The 20,202-nt window shown below is 40.8% G+C and overlaps 1 protein-coding gene across 14 annotated transcripts in view; it reads left to right on the forward strand.

Annotated features, from left to right (window-relative positions):
• Positions 1-20,202, forward strand: part of LOC141103556 (pre-B-cell leukemia transcription factor 1) — a 214,613-nt gene that overhangs the window by 128,475 nt on the left and 65,936 nt on the right. The window lies entirely within an intron of this gene.

Raw genomic sequence — 20,202 nt, forward strand, 5'->3', positions numbered from 1 at the left:
GTACTCATAACTTTCAGTTTGGAACTTCTGTTTTATTCTCGTACTTTTGAGAATCTTTTGTTGCAGTCTGATTCTTTTCGGATTATGAGGTTCTTTTCGGATAATGTGGTTGGTTTACTAAAGGCAAATATACTGTGCACTGTAAGTGCAGTTGCTCTACATCAAAGGCGAAGCTCTGAAATTAGGGGAAGCACCTGCTGATTTCTATCATCAAATCTTGTGCAAGCAAAAAATCTTTTTTTTATTTTCCTTGCATGTTCCCCTCAGATCTAGAGCAACTGCACTTGCAGTGCACAGACTGTTTGCCTTTAGTAAATCAACCCCATAGTCTCACACCTAGGAAACATTAGGGGGCGTATTTTATAAAGCAGTAAATGTTCATCAAACATTCACTGCAGGTGGATCAGCCGCTATCATTTTAAAAACCATTAACTACGAAGATTCACCTGCAGCGAATCTTTATTAAATGTCACATTCACTGCTTTGTAAATATGGCCTTAGGAGACACTAGAAGAAGAAAGTACGACAGGGACACTGCAATATAAACCTGGTAAAGGTTTTAACTCTTACCCACTCTACTACTAATACTCCTGTTCCCGGGATACGCTGACTTTGTCAGACATTAGTGGCAAACATATATACAGAATTCCTTAGTTGCATATTGGTGATGGGCTTTAAAGTGTCACTAAACCCACATGATAAAAAAAACTATCAACAAATGCTGTATTACATGTTGTTCATACTCACTCAGTCACTATTTGATTTGCTTTCGGTATTCAGCAAAAAACCTGGTTGATCCTGCTATGCGGTTGGGGATTTTGCAGAGCAGTGTTGGCAGCTCTGCACATGCTCAGTTTTCAGTGAGTTTCTATGCTGAGCATTTTCTCCCTATCACATCTGAGCAGCCCATGTGACTATAGAGTCACACACACAGTGTTAAAGGCCACCCCACTCTTTCCCCCCTCCTCCTCCATGTCCATTGACCAGCTAAACACAATGGGGGAGGGATATTATATGTAGATTGATGGAGGCTTCACCTCCCTCGTATTCTAAGACACAGGCTGGAGGGGTGTGACACAGCCTATGACTGGCAGAAAGCCACTCGCATTCATGTTGCCAAAAATAATAAAGATTTGAGTTCAAATACATATTTATATGACAATTTAGAACTGTTTATTTTTACTCTGTCTTCCAAAGGTGGTTGTGTTTTTTTTGTTTTTTTATTTTGAACATGTGACCAGCAGCAGAAGACTAGACGCTCCTCCTGCTGTATATTGATTAGGAAAAAGGTACAGTGCCTTGAAAAAAAGTATTCATGCCAATTAAAATTTTCTATATTTTATTATGTTACAACCAAAAACTTAAATGTATTTTATTGGGATTTTATGTGATAGACCAACACAATGAGCACATAATTGTGAAGTAGAAGGAAAATGATGGTTTTGAATTTTTTTTTTTTACAAATACGTGAAGTGTGGCGTGCATTTGTATTCAGCCTCCTGAGTCAATACTTTGTAGAACCACCTTTCGCTGCAAGTCTTTTTGGGTATGTCCTCTACCAACTTTGCACATCTAGAGTGAAATTTCTGCCCATTTTTCTTTGAAAAATAGTTCAAGCTCTGTCAGATTGGATGCAGAGCGTCTGTGAACAGCAATTTTCAAGTCTAGCCACAGGTTCTCAATTGGATTTGGGTCTGGACTTTGACTGGGCCATTCTAACACATGAATATGGTTTTGATTCCATTCCATTGTAGCTCTGGCTGTATGTTTAGGGTCGTTGTCCTGCTGGTGGTGAACCTCCACCCCAGTCAAGTCTTTTGCAGACTCTTAACAGATTTTCTTCTAAGATTGCTCTGTATTTGGCTTCATCCATCTTCCCATAAACACTGACCAGCTTCCCTGTCCCTGCTGAAGAAAAGCATCCCCACAACATGATGCTGCCACCACCACGTTTCACGGTGGAGGCTGGTGTGTTCAGGGTGATGTGCAGTCTTAGTTTTCTACCACATGTAGCGTTTTGCTTTTATGCCAAAAAGTTAAATTTTGGTCTCATCTGACCAGAGCCTCTTCTTCCACATGTTTGTTTTGTCCCCCACATGGCTTCTCGCAAACTGCAAACAGGACTTCTTGTGGCTTTCTTTCAACAATGGTTTTCTTCTTGCTACTCTCCCATAAAGGCCAGATTTGTGGAGTACTTGTCCTGTGGACAAAATCTCCCACCTGAGCTATTGATCTCTGCAGCTCCTCCAGATCTTGGCTGCTTCTCTGATTAATGCTCTCCTTTCCTGGCCTGTCATTTTAGGTGGATAGCCATGTCTTGGTAGGTTTGCCTTTGTGCCATACTCTTTCCATTTTTGGATGATGGTTTGAACAGTGCTCTGTGAGATGTTCAAAGCTTGGGATATTTTTTTTTTTATAACCTAACCCTGCTTTAAACTTCTCCACAACTTTATCCCTGACCTGTCTGGTGTGTTCCATGGCTTTCATTTTGCTGTTTAACTAAGGTTCTCTAACAAACCTCTGAGGGCTTCACAGAACAGCTGTATTTATACTGAGATTAAATTACACACAGGTGAACTCTATTTACTAATTTGGTGACTTCTGAAGGCAATTGGTTCCACTAGATTTTATTTAGGGGTATCAGCGTAAATGGGGCTGAGTACAAATGCACGCCACACTTTTCACATATTTATTACTAAAAATGTTTGAAAACCATTAATCATTTTCCTTCCACTTCACAATTATGTGCCACTTTGTGTGAGTCTACCACATAAAATCCCAATAAAATTAATTTACGTTTTTGGTTGTAACATGACACAATGTGGAACATTTTAAAGGGTATGAATACTTTTCAAGGCACTGTACTTAGATGTGGTGTTTTTTTTTTTTTTTATTATTTAATTAGTGCCATCATCCATATACAGAAATAGAAGGGACAATGTGAATTAAAAAGTGTGTTTAGTATCACATAAATGTCAGAGCTGGGCAAAGTAGTATTCAAAACTCAAAAATATTTGACCTGTTGTCTTTAGAGTCTTTCCTGCTGTCATTGAAAGCATATACTCTCATTTATAGACTGGTCCAAAACTACTACGCGATATTAACTATCTAGCCCAAAAGTGTCTCCCTCCTTCCTCCCTCCTTCCCCAGCAGCCGGGCCAGTAGGAGAGGTGTGGAGCCTAGCGCATGCACAGTAGGTTTCCCGGCGTGAAGCCGTAAGGCTACACTGCTGGGTACCCTTACCTGCAGTAGCGGCGGCAGCACCCGACAGCTGATGGAAACATCAGCTGCGGTGCCGTCATCGCTGGACTCCAGGACAGGTAATTGTTCTATTATTAAAAGCCAACAGCTGCAGTATGTGTAGCTCCTGGCTTTTAATTTTTACAGCGATATGAGCGGACCTCCGATTAAAAAAAAAAATCACGATCATACATTTTATACCAGAGCCAATATCTAATGAAAGACTGTGATCTAAATGCACAGGTGGGCACAAGCAAACATGTTCTTGTGCCTATTGTGAGTGAAGAGGGAATACTTAGTGGACATACATGGAACTAGTCATCTTCTGGGAAATCAACCAAAGCAGAATCTAAGCTGTTCGTTCTGTGAAATCTTCTTCCAAGAAAGCGGAGGTTCACCTTCTTGGCAAGGTCAAGAAAGGTGAACTAATAACATCTCGTGTTATGGTGGATGCCATAAGGTTTGTTTCTGAGAAAATTATATATATATAAATTTTGCTTAATTTTATGATGGTTATGCTGATGCAATGCCTATGTCAATCTGCTCTAGTCTGTAAACTGTTCCCAAAAGGAGATAGGATTGGTGTTACACCATTTTTGTTTGTATGGCTTACTTGCCAGTAGGCAATCACTAAACCTCCCACCTAGAAATTAACCAAAATTTGCAAGTCAATCAGCAAGGCTGGAAGTATTCAACTCATTCCCTACTGTGTGTGTGTTACACTTTCACTGATCACTCAGAAAGACATCTGGAGAAAAGTCAACTTCAGTTGAAAAATGTCAGTATGTTTCCCATTCATTGTTGGCAGTCCCTCTGCAGTTCACATTCACCCATAAAGAAAGGATTCATGTGTGTGATGGTCTGAACTTTTTGTGTTGAGTAGCTGGATTGAGAGATGTGGAACTTTTGTATTGGTCACATCTTTTGACCATTGGCTTGTTCCTTAATGCCCACTCTCCATAGCATCAATGCAGCTCTCCTCAGATGGATTTTCGCCGATCAGCATTTTCATAACATGCAGTCATTTTTATTATTGTGAAATTGTGTTTGATATTTTTTAGTGTTTGGTTTTTTGTTTTTGTGTTTTGTTTTTGTTTTTTTGTTTTTTTATATTGTCTGCATTTTGCACAGCAATTTTACTTACTGTTTCTTTTCCTCCCAAGGCAGAGAATGCCACCTGAGCCTACAGAAGCATGTGGCACATCCTATGAGAAGGATGTTGGATGGGTGGTATTTTACTACAGATCATATGGCTGCCCTACTTCTTGCACATGGACTTAATTTTGTAAGCAGAAGAAGGAAACTAGCAAAGTTCCAATTGTAACGGCATTGCATGGCTTTGGTTTCAACATAGGCATGCATCTGATGGCAAGGTTTTTCAGCAACGTAAGGGTTAAGCTCCGTTATTTCCTCTAGCCTATTAATATTCCCATCTCTCTGTGTGTCCTGGGCTGGCGCTCTCTCCACCGATCGGGTGAAAATCATTTCCTTGCCCAATTCCCTCCTGAGATTTATTTGTCTGACCCACACAGGAGCCAGAGCAAGGGAACAAAACAGAGAGAGAGAGAGGAGCGCGAAGCTGGGAACACGAGCGGAATAGCAAAGAGGCTGATGGCACTGTCAAGCGACTTGTGCCGTGGACTTTTCCTTCCTTCCTTGTGTAAAGACAAGAGCGGGAGAGAGATTGTCTAGGGCAGAGGAGAACTCGGTATGTGTTGAATGTTTCATGAGGTGAACATTCTCATTGCAGCTCTGACAATGAGATCAGAATACAGATTATAAAATGACGTCTGTACTCATCTGATATAGCCCCGCTCGATGTCGTTCTCCACCCATTTCTTTATGAGCGTCTATAATCTTTAGAAGACATGAGACTTGCCTCCTTTTGTTTTAGTTTTGTATTGGCTTTCCTTGCTTGTCAAATACATTTTTCCTTTTTTAGAATGGTTTATGATATCAACATTAGTCCACAGAAACACTTGTGGGCACTGGATTGCCCACTGGGAGTTTTAAAATGGCTACATCGTTTTTCAGCGAAGGAGAATTGGCTGCTCCATGTGGTCCCCTGCTTCTCTCTGGCATCTTCCATCATTATTCTCTCCTCTGTCCATAGTTCCGCTCAATATCTCCAGCCCCTGAGCTAATTTCCCATCCATAAACCTGCTGAATTACTCCCGGGTAACTGTGTGAGTGGAGGCCTCTCCGCTGCTTCTCAAGGCATGGATTCCCATTCACCCAGCGGAGACAATTACTGCAAACACTTACAGTGGCAAGGCACTGATTCCTAAGCATTCTAGAGCGTGACCACTTTCACATTTATCACTGGGAATGGAGTGATTTTAAGGAAAATGTCGTGAAATCTATACAGATTACAGAGTAAAATATAATAGATAAAAATAAACGCACTAATAAAAGGCATATCAGTAAAAACAGATACGATAATTACGATAAGCATTGTATTCTTCCTGAACTTTTCTAAACATGGGCCTATGGTGCAAGATTGTAAAATCTGCTAATATGATTATCGTCTTGGTAATAGGTCTTGAATTGCAGTGCGTGGTTACTGTCATACGTACAGTTTATGGGAAATGTCATCTATGAACTTTTCCCCCTTGTACTTTAGGTATGTAATGCAATGGCAATGAGAGTTACAGCGAACGGCACGTGATTGTTCTCTGTGGTCTAAACTGGGGAGCCCAGCATGTCTTTCCGTAGAGAGGGTAGGTCCTTTCCAAATTAATTATTTACATCATAAATACACAAAAACTTGTGTGTGTCTAGATAATGGTAAATGCTTGCGTTTTCAAGCGTTTGCCTCTTTCTACCTAATATAGAATCAAAACACTCACAAGGGCTGTCATGAGAACTGGGAGCATTCATAACTCACAAAAACATTAATAGTGTGATTTTTGTAAATAAAAGCTTTATTACCAACTGTAAAATCCAAGTAAAAAAATTATCCTATGTGCCAGAACTAAGGCAAGGTGACACTTGTTTTTCTTGGCTTTCCAGTGGCACATTTTTGTGCATTTTTCAGCTGTTCCTCTTGAGGCCTAGAAGGGGCCAAAACATGCGACTCTTGCATAGTTACATAGGTTGAAAAAGGACACAAGTCAATCTAGTTCAACCAAAAAAAAAAAACTATACAATCCTATATACACAATCCTATACCCACAGTTGATCCAGAGGAAGGTAAAAAAACCCCAGCAAAGCATGATCCAATTTGCTCCAGCAGGGGAAAGAATTCCTTCCTGATCCCAGAAAGGCAATCGGATATTCCCTGGATCAACTATAAATGTTAGTACCCAGTTATGTACACCTATGAAAGAATCCAGGCCTTTTTTAAAGCAATCTACTGAGCTGCCCAGAACCACCTCTGGAGGGAGTCTATTCCACATTTTCAAAGCTCTTACTGCAAAGAAACCTTTCCGTATTTGGAGATTAAATCTTTTTTTGCTCTAGACATAGTGCCCCCTTGTCCTCAGTGATGCTCACCTTAAAGTGAATAAATCAACACCAAGTGTACTATATGGACTTCTTTTAGCAACAAGCTTCAAGTGACACTATGCTCAGATTTGAATTGGCACCTTTGAATATAGTGGAAATATTGAAGCGTTGGTAAACCGCAGTAAAAAAAAAAAAAAAAACTTCCCCTGCAAGGCATTCTCATAATGTGCTAGTATGCATCACATACTAGCCGGGATTGTGATAACGTCACTCCTGGGCGCAAGAGCTGCCATTTACGGCATGGGCTCTGAAGGTCCAGTGCAGTATGCCGGACCTTCAGAGCGCATGCGCTGGTGACATCACCTAAACAGTGCAAGTTTAGAAGATCTTCACTGTACCTAAAAGTAAGCCTTATTTTATGCTTACTTGTAAGGAAAAGTGGTAAACTACGTTTACTACCACTTTAAAGTGTTCCTAAACCCACAACAGTAAAATCAGTCAGTATATGTAATAGTGTGCTTGCTATACTTACTGTGGAACCTAAGGGGTTAGTCATCCACATTATGTAAGAAGGCTGTTTGATCCTGTCTTCTCTGATCCTCCCCTTCCACTGTTCCCAATCCATCTCCTCATAGAACACAGCCTTTGGAGTCACTGCACATGCTCAGTTTAGTGTGTATTGCTAGAGATGTTTTTTTTTTGGGAGGGTGCATGTGATCAGCACAGGGCCAATCGGCACTGTCCAAACAAAAAGTCAGGGGTCCTGCGGCCTCATAGGACAGTAGAATGAAAACTCCTCCTGCAAGCTTTACCAGGCACTGACTGCTATATACTGCTGATGAGATAAGGTATTTAGCAGCTTAAAAAGTGGTTACCTAAACAACCACTTCAAAACCAGGTTCTGTCTAGGAGGATATCTAATGTTCATGAAAGAAATATGCTGCTGGTCTGTATGGGCCCTATTGGTGTGTAGCCTTGGTGCCACCAGGTTTAGGTTTTATTGGCCATATTGCTTTAGTACTTGCCAGGGGAAAGCAAAGAGAAACTGGATAATGATTTTAGGAACGATCTGGTTACAGTTCTCCTGTTGTTTTTGGGTTTTGTAGGCCTAGTTTCTTATTTAATTGGTCATATAATCATTGTTTCCTTCCAAGTCACTGTTTAAGTCAAATTTTTTCATTCAGGGCAGTTGAAAATACCTTGAATTTAATAAAAAAAAAAATGACCAGAAACTTTAATAAATATAAGTCGGTATCAAAGTGGTTTAAAGAGTTCCACCGAAAAAAAATTAAAAGTCAGTAGCTACAAATACTGCAAAGAAGGACACTTACCTGTCCAGGGCGCCCGCGACGTCCTCACCCGAAGCTGCCCCCCCCCCCCCCCCGAAAGGTGCCAAATGTGACACCGGAGGGGGAATCTGGACAGCAGAAGTTACATTTTTGGGTGGAACTCCACTTTAAGGTGCCCATTTCAAAAATTTGCTGGACATGGTGAGGTTATTTAGAGGCTGACAAGTACCTAGGTGTCAATAGCAGTCTTTAATGCACACATACTTTTAAGACATATTGGGAAAACCCTTTGGCAGCAAGACAAGATCGTTTTCATTTGTGACGCTATGGGGAAAACTTTGAAAAATCATACACTTTTGCCTGTAAGGTTTGGGTAGAAATTTCTCTAACTGCAACTGATTGAGCAGTAGGGAGTTTTTGCCAATATAGTGCCAGATTTATTGCAGTTCTGGGGCTCCATATTCAGTTACCAACAGGGAGGGCATCTCCTGTGACCCCTGGTTTTCATTCCACTGTGACATGCTAGTGGGTTAACTGATGACCTCATGTGCCCCCAGAGTGTTTGTGTGATCAATATAACTGCCAACAGTTTTATACAGTGGCCTACAAAGTAAGGGAAGACAGTACAGTTGCAAACCAATCCAAGAGAAGAGTTTTGCCTAGTACACACCAAGAGAAAATCGGACTAAAAATGGAGCGTTCGTCCGATAATCCGATCATTAGTACACAGCTTTCGAGAGCCAATCACCACAGTTCTTGTGAAAATATCCAAAGGGACAAGCACAGATTTTTTTTTCTCGTATGTTACCAGAACAAAAATATTTTGTGTAAGTAGTATAATATTTGTACAAAAAAGAAAAAATTTTACTTTACAATACAAGACATTACATCACTTTTGAAGATCATTCATCCGATATTCTTATGTGTAGAAGGCATTAGAAGGGCCTTGCTCCTGCAAGAGCTTACAATCTAAAGTTGAGGGTCATGTGATAAAAAAGGTAATAGCTGTGGGGATGAGTTGTTGGAGAAAGTAAAAGTTCAGTTGTTGGGTAGGGTTGAGAGAGGCTTTCGTAAAAAGAGGAGTTATCAGGGATAGCTGAAAGATAGATGGAAAAAGAGCGGGATAGATTGGGGTAGTGAGTTCCAGAGAATAGGAGAGGTGAAAGGGAGCACAGGCAGTCTTTGATGGAGTAAGAAGACTTGGGTGGTATTTTTAGTCTAGAGAAGAGTTGTAAATGGCTTTTATATGTTAGTATTTTTCATTTTATTCAGTGGGCAATGATAAGCCATAGGAGGCATTGGCCTAGACGGGCAGCAAATTAATGCACAGTATGAAGAACATTGATGCCCTGTATACACCAGCCATTTATGAATAATATTGATGCCCTGTATACATCAGCCATGTATGAAGAACATTGTACAATATACATCAACCCTGTATGAAAAGCATTGTTGTAAAGTATACATCAGCCATGTATGAAGAAAGTGGATGCCCTGTATGAGGAGCATTAACCCCCTGTATAGTCCTGTATGAGGGATGTTTTATGTGCAGTATACATTAGTCATGTATGAAGGACGTTCATGTACAGTATATGCCAGCCATGTGCGAACATGGATGCCTTGTATACGTCAGCCATGTATGTACATGGATGCGCAGTATACACCAGCCCTGTATGTACATGGATGCGCAGTATACGCCAGCCCTCTACGTACATGGATGCACAGTATATGCCAGTCCTGTATGTACATGGATGCACGGTATACACCAGCCATGCATGAACATGGATGCCCTGTATACGCCAGCCATGTATGTACATGGATGTGCAGTATACACCAGTCCTGTATGTACATGGATGTGCAGTATACACCAGTTCTGTATGTACATGGATGTGCAGTATGTGCCAGCCCTGTATGTACATGGATGTGCAATATACACCAGCCCTGTATGTACATGGATGTGCAGTATACACCAGCCCTGTATGTACATGGATGTGCAGTATGTGCCAGTCCCGTATGTACATGGATGTGCAGTATGTGCCAGTCCTGTATGTACATGGATGTGCCAGTCCCGTATGTACATGGATGTGCAGTATACACCAGCCATGTATGAAGAATGTGAATTTGCGTAGTGAACAGCCCCATGTGTAGAACATTGATACACTGTGTGTATATACCAGACCTGTATGAAGAAAGCTGATGCTCTGTATGCAGAAACACAAAAGCTCCGGCTACACCATGGTGTAGGTCTGCTTATTCTGTGATTGGGATTCAAACCTCCACAGTGTGGTCCTGCTGATGCTGGCTGGATTATTGTGTCACAGAGACCCTGATAAGAGCTGTTTATAACCTTGGCTCAGACCATGGCCTAATCAGACAGCAGCACATTTCCAGTGAGCCGCTGATAAGAAGTCCCTCTTATCGCTAGCACAGAGGCAGCATCAGAACAGCATTATTATGTGGTAATGCCCCTGTCCCTTCATCCCACCCCTTCCCCAGCTCCAAGGAGATCTTCCAAACCTCATCAATCTGCTGGGACAGATGGACTGTGAAGACGATAGACCCCTTCACAGCCAGAAACTTGCAACATAAATGTATCTCCTGTAGAAAATGTGCATACAATTGACCCTGAACTGACATGGGTCACATGTGAGAGTGGCGCACATTGTACCCGCTGCTGCATGTCTGTGCCATGTTCATAAATATTTATACATGTATTGTCTGCGATAATGAAAATGTACACACAATAACCAATAATGGCTCTGTAATGCCACAATGGCAGGGTTTTATAGCTGTCATGGTCTTTTATCTTTTATGCACAGATTGTTTTTATTCACTTTATAGCTTCACTGTTTACTTTTTTTTTTTTCTTTTTTTTTTTTTTAATTTATATTGTAGTACCCGTAGATGTTAGAGGATTTTGTCTGGTTCCTGAGATTTAGGTGAAGGTTGGCAAATTTGTCATATGAAAAAAGCTGCAGAATTTTTTTTCTGAAAAGTGAGAGCCACATTGGAAATGTTTAGACAATAACTCATTTTACTTTAATGGTAGCAGCACACACTTTGATTTTGTTATCCTTTCAATGTACGATTTGATCAAATCCACAATTCAAATAGCTTTAACTACCCTCCTGATTGATTTCGACTCAGTTTGATCGAACCTATCTAAAAAGAGTCTAACAGCCAAGGTGGAAAATTATCAATCTTTTGCATCAATCGGCAACATGGAGATGCTTTATTTGTGAGCATGATCTCATTCTGAGGGATTGGATTATGAGATTACATGATGGAAACCAAGGTACGATCGGGAATTTATGGAAGACACAATTGATTTGAAATCCACTTCCCTTGTGTTGTTGGCTATAGATGATTTATTCCTATCAGATGGGATCATTTGGAAAAGAAATAGATTATTTATTGATTCACGTATATGGCCACCATTAGTGTGGATGCTTGAGTACTTTATTTTCCTTCTAGCAATTAGCTTTCTAACAGCTAAAACAAACACACCTAAATGTCCAAGAAGCATTTTACAAATGAGGATTGAGGGGGGGGATCGCACCCCACCTCTTCCCTTCCCACCCCACCCACTAGTCATTTATATGCACTGCCATCTTATAATAAATCTGTACTATGAATAAAAGTAAAAACTGTAGTCCCAGTGGTGCTCTGTCAAATGCACTTGTGAAATGTGTGTATGTTATGAAGACAATAGACCCATTTCAGCAGCACGGTCAATATCTCCCCTGTGGTCGGTCAGCCTGGCCGGCTTGGGCATCTGATTGTCCTGCTGATTCCATGGGTACCTAAAAGTAGAATTGAAGGCAACATTTTTTTTTTGTTCCGTTTTTGGCGAGAGCAAGTGAGGGTTATAACTGTCAGATTTTTTTTAACCATCTGTGTCCTATTGCGGGAGATTACCTTCACTTACTGTCCCATAGCCAAGCAGGAAGTGAAGAAATCTTGGGAAATTAAGGGAATTCCTTGGGGACCCCCACAACACCAGAACTAGTGTTCCCATTGGAAGATTTCCCCTCTTTTACTTTTCTAAAGACAACCCATACTAGCTCATTATGAAATACTCACCTTAGAGCAAAGCCCCCGTAGCAGTCCTCATACACCACTTGGACCAGCGTCATCGCTTCCAAAGTTACTTCTGGGTATCGCTGACTCTGGCATTGTGATTGGCCGGAGCCGCGATGATATCACTCCTGCGCATGTGTGTTCATACACAGTGTAAACCAGGGCTTGACAAATTTGCTTTTGAGTCTAGGAGCCAGCTAAAAATAAAAAGTTAGGCGCCAGTTTGTGCATGGCGATATGTAACATGTATCGCAATCGCCATTTTCATGCGTAGGCACCCCAATGTGTGCGTTTACGTTTGTACATGCGTATATGTGGGCGTCACTTCCGGGTCAGGAATAAGATGGAGAGGGGAGTAGACGTGGCCGCAAGGCTTCACTTCCTGTTTCACTTACTTGCTATGCCGGTGTTCTATCATATTAGCAAACCCATCAGATCAGCGAACGGAAGTGACGTTCCATCAGCTGCGCATGTGTTCCACCGCTACCAGGTTTGCTCATCCTGACAGAACACCTACAGGCAGAAGACGGCAGCGGACATCTTACTACACCCAGCTACGTCTTGAATTTCAGAGTAATTTTAGCAATAAAGTGGGCGTATATAAATATAGTATAACAATGCTGTTTTGATAAATTTTGAAAGAAGTTGGACGCCAGCAGTAGGAAGATGGCAGAGACCATGTTGGTGCACCCCGCATTACTCTGGGTTAAAACTTTTAGGCTTTTAAAATAAAACATCCAAACAGCATCACAGATGCCAATATACTATATTTATTTATATACGCTTACTTGTGTTTAGTAAGGTGCTCGATGCCGCTGTTCTGTCAGATTAGCGAATCCGTGGAACGTATGCGCAGCCGACGGAACATCACTTCCATTCACTGATCTGATGGGTTCGCTAATCTGATCTGATCTGATCTGAACTCCGGCACCTACACCCTAAACAGCTTCACTCTGAACAATCGGTTCGGGTGAGGACATCGCTGGATCCCTGAACCGGTAAGTGTCCTTATGTTAAGTCAGCAGCTACAGTATTTGTAGCCGCTAACTTTTTATTTTTTGGGGGAGCCTGTAAATCCTCTTTTTTACGGTGGCCATACACACGGATTTCTTTTGTTCAGCTTGTGGAAAATCTAAGACTCATCCAAACGGCAAAGATGGGGAAATCTTCCCTGCTGACTATTATACTTTGACAGCTGGCATCTGCAGCTGTCAGAATACCTGAACAGTGACGGCCATTAACAGGCTGTATTATTTACCCTTAGAAGTGTGGGAGGATTATATAGTAGAGAGGTCTAACCCAGCCCTATACTGATTGGGTTGATGACCTATCTAGTTTATATAACATCAAGAAAAAAGGAAAGTAAAGGTTGCTCAAGGACCGGCCTATCCGTATCAAAATTACACTGAATTCATAAAAACATTTATATTCTATTAGAGTCATCTAAAATATAAACATTTTATTTGATCAAACCTCATTGCATTTCTTATTCCAAAAACAAAAACCAACAGAGAAAAAATATTCTATACAGAGGAAACGATCCCCCTGTAACTAAAGATACATTACAGAGGAAACGTGTGCGCGCGCGTGTGTGTGTGTGTGTGTGTGTGCGCGCGCGTGCGTCTGTGTGTGCACGCACGCGCGTGCGTCCGTGTGTGCACGCACGCGCGTGTGTGTTGGTGCAGCCATAACAACCTGTGTTTCAACTATGTAGGTCACTATGAACATCATTGTTCTTTGTACTATTTTATTTTATAAATCTAATGGTATGTTGGACCCAAGAGTGTTTGTATAAATATTTTCCTTTTTATATGGCAGATTCTTGCTACTGTGTAGAAAGTGTATGTGTGGTTCTAATACATCTGCAGATTTTGGAGTCTATTTACACTTTTGTTTTTTTTTTTTTTCTTTTTTACATGAGGTCAAATCGCATAAACATGTGATTCTTGAGTGAAAACCTCAATAGACAACTTTTTGTGAGCCCACTAAAAAAAAAAAAAAAAAAATTAAATAAATAAAAAGAGAACCCAGTCCAGTCTACATAACACCTAAAATCTTCTTTTTTTTTTTTTTTTTTTTTCCTTTCTTACACTTTACAAATAATGCTTGCGTATTTCTAGCACACTACAATGGAAGATGAAAATCTCTAAAGCGGCGCACGTTCAAGGCTATGAGTATTTGTTCAAGCCTGTGTATTCTTATAAAGATTTATACAGCTCTGCTAATTATTGCCGTAGTTGCCAACTAATTATTTTCACTTGAAATGAGCAATTAAAATTAGTAAGTAATTACATTTTGTGTGTAGTTAGCATGTATGTAAATCCCACTCTGGAGACACTTAAAGACAAATGCTGTTAAGTTGTTTCAGCTGTAATCTGTGCAACAAGGTCTTTTGTCCCTTTTAACCTCTTTCTTGTTGGGATCTGATCAGCCTTGAAAATCTGCACACAATTGACACGTGCAGCATGGCTATCCTGCAGGTATTTCAGTCATAACATATCAGTAGTAGAGTATTGTACCGTATTAGCCATCAGTTAATGGAGTTTGGCACTTAAGTGTTGTCTTTTATTGGCTAATGTGCTAAAGGAGCTTCACCTCTTCCGTCACTTCACTGTGTATAGGTAAGGGTTTATAACCACTTTAATAAAAAAAATCAAGCTTTCAGAAGGACTTGTATATAGCATTGTTCAGGCTTTATACAACTCTGAAAATGATTCCGAAACCCACAGATTTTATACACAGAGGTACAAGAAGATGCAATGAAATATATCATGCATTTTACATAGAGGTATAAAATACAACGATTGCTTCTTGACCCACTTGTGTAGTAACCGTTATTGTAAAGACATCATGTGAAGGCTTCACGCTGATGTCACTTCCTTTCAGAAAGTAGAACAGTGCTCATCGGAAACCCTGCCTAGGAGACCCAGCCATTGAAAGCATTTCGAGTCTGGTTTGAGGGGCCATTTGAATTATTCAGCTTAACGTTTTTTTTTTTAAGGAATTGATATGATTGGTGTGCAGTCTCTCCACATGGCTGCATCGAGTGGGAAGAAGCTCCAGGGATCATCGCCCCACAAGCTTACAGAGGAGAACAATGTCCGCAGCATGAGAGCAGTGTTCTTGATGATCGTCTAATGTCTTTTATAAAGGGTTTGACTGTAGCAATAGTGATCAGGAGTATTCTCAGAGAAAAGAAGTCCAGGCACAATCTTCACCTCACTTGAGGGTCCTTTTTTAAATTGTTCATATACCATAGAAACCATGAAATGCAACTATTTCTCTAGGCACACTTGAATAGTAATGGTTATTGCAAGTAATGATAGCTTAAAACAGGCCTTTTACACCCCTTAAGCTTGCCATAGACTGGTCTAGTCCCAATGGGTTCAGCAGGGACTGGCTGAGATTCAATTCATCTATGGGCAGGCTGATTGTACCCAAGTTGATACGTCAATCGACTTGGGTACAACCAGCACGTCTGATTTTTAGCATGCAGTTCTTGCCAGCGGCTATAGCCGCTAGTAGGACTTGTGTTCTGTGAGCAGGGTAGGTTCCCCACGCCCCCTCCTTTCTTTCCACCGAGTGTACACAATAGCCCCCCCCCTCTTCATCAGGGCTCATCACAAGAATAGCTACTCGGAGAAAACGTAAATATCTAAAATATGGGTTCCCACATCCTAAATAATATCAAGAACAATTTTTTTTGGAAAAGAGTAGGGCAGCAGGATTTTCTTGGTATCGTCAAGACATTGCAAGGTTTATTAAAGTCAATAAATTTTATTTAACATAGTTACGTTGAAAAAACATCCTTTTTGGACATAAAATACAACAATGGGCTCAACACAAGATAAAACCTAGATGGACTCTGAGAAATCAGCGACTTCCTACCTGAATGGTTGTGGGGAGGGCGTTAAAAATAGCAGAAAATAGCACAACCTACACCTTAACAATATCACCAGAACATGCAATGCGCTGGGGTTTAGCCCAGCCCCTAGAAATGTGGTCATGTGGCTGAGGTGTCTAAGCAGTTGCTTTGTCGGTGTGCCCTATCCATGTGAGGAGGGATACATATCTGAGTTTACAACCATTTTATGTTGGGTTATTATACAAATGTCCCCTATAGCTTTTTGCAGGCTTAGAGGTCAAATCCAAAATCACGGCCATTTGCAGTACTCACAGGGCTGGAGGAGATGTATAGGCGGTCTGCTACCAAGCCGACATCACTTTCACCCTATACCCACAGGGATTCTGGAACTTCCTACATCTCCTCCAGCCCTGCGAGCATTGGATTTGATATGCAAGATATATTTTGGACATTTTAACGTGCGTTATGATAACCTTTTTTAATAAACAGTTTGCCCATTGCTGTACTACTTAGATACCGCTTCCCTGTCTTTTATATACCTTATATGCCTTCCTGTTCAAATTGCATGATATTCTTTGCAGTGCAATTTGAGCCCATTCGGGTACTCATGCAAGTACTTGGTATTGGCACAAATATCCAGAATCCAATGCTCACAGGGTTGGAGGAGATGGAAGTTCCAGAACTCCTGTGGGTATAGGGCGGAAGTGATGTCAGCTTGGGGATGGACCGCTTATACATCTCTTCAAGCCCTGTGAGCACCACAAGCAGCCGTGATTTTGGATTTGACCCCTTTGTCCACTAAAAGCTGTAGGGGACATTCAGTTGTGCTCATAAGTTTACATACCCTGGCAGAATGTATGATTTCTTGGCCATTTTTCAGAGAATGAGAATGATTACACAAACTTTTTTCACTCATGGTTCGTGTTTGGCTGAAGCCATTTATTATCAATCAACTGTGTTTACTCATTTTTTTAAAATCTTAATCACAACAGAAACTACCCAAATTACCCTGATCAAAAGTTTACATACCCCCGTTCTTAATACTGTGTATTGCCCCCTTTTAACATCAATGACAGCTTGAAGTCTTTTGTGGTTTTTGTGGATGAGGCTCTTTATCTTCTCAGATGGTACAGCTGCCCATACCTCTTGGCAAAAAAGCCTCCAGTTCCCATAAATTCTTGGGCTGTCTTGCATTAAATGCACGTTTTGAGATCTCCCCAGAGTGGCTCAATGATAATGAGGTCAGGAGACTGAGATGGCCACTCCAGAACCTTCACTTTATTCTGCTGTAGCCAATGACAGGTCGACTTGGCCTTGTGTTTTGGTTTGTTGTCATGTTGGAATGTCCCATGCACAGCTTCCTGGCTGATGAATGCAAATGTTCCTCCAGTATTTTTTTGATAACATACTGCATTCATCTTGCCATCAATTTTGACCAAATTTCCTGTGCCTTTTGTAGCTCACACATCCCCAAAACATCAGCGAACCACCTCCGTGTTTCACAGTAGGAATGGTGTACCTTTCATCATAGACCTTGTTGACTCCTCTCCAAAGCGTTTATTGTTGTAGCCAAAAAGCTCAATTTCGGTCTCATCACTCCAAATGACTTTGTGCCAGAAGGTTTGATGTTTGTCTCTGTGCTGTTTGGCGTATTGTAAGCGGGATACTTTGTGGCATTTGCGTAGTAATGGCTTTCTTCTGGCTACTCGACCATGCAGCCCATCTTTCTTCAAGTGCCTCCTTATTGTGCATCTTGAAACAGCCACACCACATGTTTTCAGAGAGTCCTGTATTTCACTTGAAGTTATATGTGGGTTTTTCTTTGCATCCCGAACAATTTTCCTGGCAGTTGTGGCTGAAATTTTAGTTCGTCTACCTGACCGTGGTTTGGTTTCAACAGAACCCCTTATTTTCCACTTCTTGATTAGAGTTTGAACATTGCTGATTGACATTCTCAATTCCTTGGATATCTTTTTATGTCCCCTTCCTGTTTTATACAGTTCAACTACCTTTTTCCGCAGATCCCTTGACAATTCTTTTGCTTTCCCCAAGACTCAGAATCAAGAAATGTCAGTGCAGCACTAGATAAAAGATGCAAGAGTCTGTCAGGAGTCCAGAAACTCATTGACCTTTTATACACACACACTAATTACAAGCAAACAGATCACAGGTGAGGCTGGTTACCTTTTAATAGCCATTCAAACCCCTTTGTGTCAACTTGTGTGCATGTTATCAGGCCAAAATCACCAGGGTATGTAAACTTTTGATCAGGGTCTTTTGGGTCGTTTCTGTTGCCATCATGATTTAAAAAGAGTAAACACAGTTGACATTAAATGGCTTCAGTCAAACACTAACCATGAGTGAAAGAAAAGCTTGTGTTATCATTCATATTCTCTGAAAAATGGCCAAGAAATCATAAATTCTGCCAGGGCATGTAAACTTATGAGCACAACTATATGTATAATAACCCAACTTAAAATGGTTGTAAACCCAGATCTGTATCCCTCCTCGCATGGATAGGGCACACCGACAAAACAAACGCTTAGACACAAATAATAAAAATACTTTGTTTTTAGTCACATGACCACATTTCTTCTCTATTGGGACTCTCAGCGTATTACGTGTTCTGGTGATGTCGTTTAGGTATATGTTGTGCTATTCTCAGCTATTTCACTCCTGAACTCTCTGTTATCTTATCTGTACATGTATACAGAGTCGTTTTATAGTTGTTTCTAGGCAGTTGAGTTTAGAGGCTTTTTTGGAATGCAAAAAAATGGGTTCAGACGATGAGTTTAGAGGCATTTCAAGCGCCAAACGCTTCTAAGCGCGGTAACTCGCCTTTAGCCGCGTTTTTTCTTTACAGGCGTTTTTCATTTTTGGCTTTTTTTTTTTTTTTTTTAAATGCGAACGTGGCAAAACGCAGCATGTGAACACGACAAAACGGACATTTTAAATATGGGTTACTATCTGTCAAGTTAACCACTTCCCGACCGGCGCTCGCCGATGTACGTCGGCAGAATGGCATGGCTGGACAAATGGGCGTACCTGTAAGTCCCATTTGAATTCCCTGCTGTGCCATTGCATGCGCGCCGGCCAGGAGCTCTGTGAGTCGGGTCGCGGGTCCCGCGGACTCGATCGCCGCGGGGATACCCGCGATCGCCTCAGAGAGGACGAACGGGGAGATGCTGATGTAAACAAGCATCTCCCCGTTCTGTCTAGTGACAGTGTCACTGATCTCTGCTCCCTGTCCGCCATAATGTCGCAGTCACAATAAAAATCGCTGATCGCTGCCATTACTAGTAAAAAAAAAATGTATTAATAAAAATGCCATAAAACTATCCCCTATTTTGTAAACGCTATAACTTTTGCGCAAACCAATCAATAATCACTTTATTGCGTTTTTTTTTTTTTTTTTTTTTTTTTTTTTTTTACCGAAAATATGTAGCATACGTATTGGCCTAAACTGAGGAAAAAAAATGTGTTTTTTTTTTTTTAATTACTTTTTGGAAATATTTATTATTGCAAAAAGTAAAAAAAATAATGCGTTTTTTTCAAAATTGTCACTATTTTTTTGTTTATAGCGCAAAAAATAAAAACCGCAGAGGTGATCAAATACCGCCAAAAGAAAGCTCTATTTGTGGGAAAAAAAGGACGTCAATTTTGTTTGGGAGCCACGTTGCACGACCGCGCAATTGTCAGTTAAAGCGATGCAGTGCCGAATCGCAAAAAGTGCTTTGGTCAGGAAGGGGGTAAAATCGTTAAGGAGAGGTTGTAAAAACGTCCTGTATATGTGAAGCCTTCGAGGCAGAATAAAAAAAACCTTCTGGATCGTGTTTCTGATTGGAGCTTACTGGCAGAAAAAACGTAAAACTCGTCTAGGCTTTGTACAAAAAATGCTCTATATGAGCCTTTTTTTACTCCCAAGAGAACAGACATTTTTTAAGCCCAGTGTACATGGAGCCTTAGAGAAGCCATTTACTGTACTGTCTCTGCCAGCTGACTCTATCAGATTGTCTCACATTGCTCCCAGCACAATTTTAGCCGTACTTATGCCCCGAACAATAATATTTGCATCTCTTCCATCAAAAAAACTGGATTGTCTTAAGTTTTTGTAATGTAAGGGGGTCAATTCGATGCTTGTTTTTGACCGTGTTGATGAGACAGTTTGAAGGAGCAGGATAGAATTTTTTTAATTTTATTTTTTTTTAAACAAAATTCTAATGATGAGCGAATTTTGAAAAAAATGATATGTTGTAATGAAACCTGTGAAATATGTCTGGA

Source organism: Aquarana catesbeiana, linkage group LG07, assembly GCF_042186555.1.
Source record: "Aquarana catesbeiana isolate 2022-GZ linkage group LG07, ASM4218655v1, whole genome shotgun sequence".
NCBI lineage: Eukaryota > Metazoa > Chordata > Amphibia > Anura > Ranidae > Aquarana > Aquarana catesbeiana.